The sequence below is a fragment of the Eimeria tenella genome, genomic scaffold, assembly GCF_000499545.2.
Source record: "Eimeria tenella Houghton genomic scaffold, Eth_scaff3764, whole genome shotgun sequence".
Taxonomy (NCBI): domain Eukaryota; phylum Apicomplexa; class Conoidasida; order Eucoccidiorida; family Eimeriidae; genus Eimeria; species Eimeria tenella.
In genome coordinates this window covers 1-3249 of record NW_013544687.1, presented here as the reverse complement: position 1 = coordinate 3249, position 3249 = coordinate 1, and the positions used below count along the sequence as shown (strand labels likewise).

Sequence of the window (3249 nt, the reverse complement as noted above, 5' to 3'; positions counted from 1 at the left end):
TTCTATTATTTTTCATAAAAATAAAGGTAAAATTAAAGTTGAATTATTATTAGTTTTAAAATGTTTACTATATAATTTATTTAAACGTAATATATCTTTTGATATAAATAATTTCTTATAATAAATTTTAATCATTTTTTTTTCTATTTTTTAATATTAATTTTTTACTATATTTTTTACTTTTTCTAGTTATAATACCTTTTGAAATAGTACCCCAAGGAGAATAAACAGAAGAACGACCTATAGAATTTTTTCCTTCTCCTCCTCCATGCGGATGATCACAAGCATTCATAGCAACACCACGTACTTTTGGTCGTTTTCCTAATAATCTATTAAATCCTGCTTTATTTTTTTTTAAAAAAAGCGGTATTATATTAAGTTCTCCTAAAATACAAAAAACATTTTTATTTAAAAGTCTAATTTCTCCTGAAGGTAATTTAATTGTAACATATTTTTTTCCTATATAAATTAAAAAAGCACTAATTTTAGAATTTTTAACAAAAACTGCTCCTTTAGTAGGATTATGCTCAATATTATGAATTCAACTACCGCAAGGTATTTTTTTTATAGGTAAAATATTACCTATTTTTAATTCTATTGTTTCTCCTATATAAATAATATCTCCTTCTTTTGTATTTTTTGTAATAGGAAGATATTTATATTGATAATTTAAAGAATTATTAAGACATATTACTTTATATATATATTTTTGTAATTTATAATCTATTATTTTTTTTAATATTTGTAATTTTATTATTTTTTTATTATTATAATTAATAATATTAAATATATTTTTTTTAAATATATAATTATAATTTGTATTTTTTAATTGAGAACTTTTAATAAATAATCCTTGCCTATGTTTAATAGTAATATGTCCTTTATTATTTTTTCCAAAAGAATAATTAGAAATATATTTATTTCTTTTACAATAATACATATTATACATTTTTTTATTAAATTAAAAATATTATATAATTAAATTTTAAAAAAGAAATTATATTTAATGATTTTATAGATAATATAAAAGGATAATTAGTTTTTTTTATATTTATATTATTATTTAATAAAATATATATTATTTTATTAGAAAATATACCTTTAATTCTTTTCTGTTTATTTAAATATTCTTTAAAATTATTAAAAGTATATATTGTAGGCATTATAACTGTAAAAGATATATATGTTCTTTTATTTAAAAGTAAATAAAAAAAATTTAATTTTTTCTTTTTTATTTGAAATATTATATTAATAATTCTATTTTTAGGTCCGAATAATTTAATTCCTCCTTTCCATAAAGGAGATTTAAATGATCCTGATCGTGCCATACCTAATCCTTTTTGTTTCCAAGGTTTTTTTGTTGATTTAGATAAATTATTTTTATTTATAGTATTACTTTTTTTAATTTTATGATATAATTTTATTATAGTATAATAATTATTATTAATATATTTAATTAAAGTAATAAAAGAAAAATCAAAAAATTTAAAATAAATATATTTTATAATAATATATTTTTTATTAATATAAATATATTCATTATTAAATAATTTTAATGGGAATATAATATTTAATTTATTCAAATTAAAAAATTTCATATTTTATTTATTTTAATAATAGATATAAAAAATTATATTAATTTTCGGAATAATAGGATTTGAACCTATGACCTTCTATTCCCAAAACAGAAGCGCTACCTGACTACGCCATATTCCGCTATATAATAATATATATGCTCTTAAAGGAATTTGAATCCTCGTTTTCTTCCTGAAAAAAAGATGTCCTAACCTATTAGACGATAAGAGCTTTATTATAATTATTATTATAAGGGTTGTTAGCTTAATGGTAGAGTACTCGGCTTTTAACCGAAAGGTTCTGGGTTCAATTCCCAGACAACCCATGCATGTAGATGTATAATTAAATACGGAAATAACGGGATTCGAACCCGCATCTTCACCGCGACAGGGTGTTATTTTAACCTATATAAAACTATATTTCCTTAAATATTATTTATTAATATAATAATATAAGAGAGAAAGGGATTCGAACCCTTGAATATATATATAAATATATGTCAAATTAGCAATTTGATACTTTAAACCTCTCAGTCATCTCTCCTCCTTATTTATTATTTTTTAATATGAATTGAATCAGATTTGAACTGATGAAGATTTTTAATAATCGACGGAGTTACAGTCCGCTCCTATAGACCGCTCAGGCATCAATTCTTTTAAACTTAAATTTATACCTGAAAAGATTTGAACTTTTGAAAAAAAATGGATTATGAGCCCACCGCTTTTGACCACTCAGCCACAGGTACAAAATTCATTTAAAAATAATAATAAAATAAGGATGAAGGGACTTGAACCCTTAAAGTTTAATAAAAAACTTACGGATTTTAAGTCCGTTGTGTTTACCAAATTTCACCACATCCTCATATTCTTTATAAATAAAAATAATATATATATTTTTTAAAAGATAGTACTCAGAGTTGAACTGAGATAAAAAGATTTGCAATCTTTTGCTATACCTTTAAGCAATACTATCTATATAATTATAATTTTTAAGGGTAAATGACGGGAATTGAACCCGCTTTAAATAAATCCACAATTTATTGTCTATACCAATTGACCTCATTTACCTTTTTATTTTTTAATAAGAATAATATTTCATTATCAATATATTATTATAATTATTATTATTATATATATTTAATATTGAATAAATAATACTAATTAATGTATTTTTACAAATATATATAGTATCATATATATTAGAATTTTTTATATATTTTTTATATAAATTTTTTTTACATAATTTAAAAATATAATAAGATTTAGGAGATAAAGTAATTATATCTCCTTTTTTTAATAAAAAACTAGGAATTTTAATTAATTTAAAATTAACAAAAAAATAACCATGAATAATTAATTGTTTTGCTTGTGCAATAGTAATAGAATATCCTAAATTAAAAATTGTATTATCTAAACGTATTTCAATAATATTAATTAAATTAAATTTTTTATAATTATATTTGTGCATAAATAAAATATATTTTTTAATTATTTTTTCAGATAATGAAAAAGTAAATTTTAATTTTTGTTTTTCAAATAACTCTAATAAATAAAAAGATAAAATCATTTTATTATTATATTTATTTGTATTTAAAATAAAATATTTAGTAGAAAATTCAGGTTGCATATGTATATTTAATCGTTTTAATTTTTTTAATTTAGGCCCTAAATAACG

General features: G+C 19.2%; 9 non-coding genes across 9 annotated transcripts; 1 reads left to right on the top strand and 8 right to left on the bottom strand.

Annotated features, from left to right (window-relative positions):
• Positions 1 to 1642: 1642 nt before the first annotated feature.
• ETH_t00000023 lies at positions 1643 to 1716 on the bottom strand. Its single transcript has one exon. It is a non-coding gene (tRNA).
• A 17-nt stretch (positions 1717 to 1733) lies between these two features.
• On the bottom strand, positions 1734 to 1806 carry ETH_t00000022. The gene has a single exon. It is a non-coding gene (tRNA).
• A 22-nt stretch (positions 1807 to 1828) lies between these two features.
• Positions 1829 to 1900, top strand: ETH_t00000021. Its single transcript has one exon. It is a non-coding gene (tRNA).
• Positions 1901 to 1924: 24 nt separating this feature from the next.
• Positions 1925 to 1999, bottom strand: ETH_t00000020. Its single transcript has one exon. It is a non-coding gene (tRNA).
• Positions 2000 to 2141: 142 nt separating this feature from the next.
• Positions 2142 to 2228, bottom strand: ETH_t00000019. Its single transcript has one exon. It is a non-coding gene (tRNA).
• A 15-nt stretch (positions 2229 to 2243) lies between these two features.
• On the bottom strand, positions 2244 to 2320 carry ETH_t00000018. The gene has a single exon. It is a non-coding gene (tRNA).
• Positions 2321 to 2347: 27 nt separating this feature from the next.
• On the bottom strand, positions 2348 to 2436 carry ETH_t00000017. Its single transcript has one exon. It is a non-coding gene (tRNA).
• A 40-nt stretch (positions 2437 to 2476) lies between these two features.
• ETH_t00000016 lies at positions 2477 to 2547 on the bottom strand. Its single transcript has one exon. It is a non-coding gene (tRNA).
• A 21-nt stretch (positions 2548 to 2568) lies between these two features.
• On the bottom strand, positions 2569 to 2641 carry ETH_t00000015. Its single transcript has one exon. It is a non-coding gene (tRNA).
• Between the last annotated feature and the right edge of the window lie 608 nt (positions 2642 to 3249).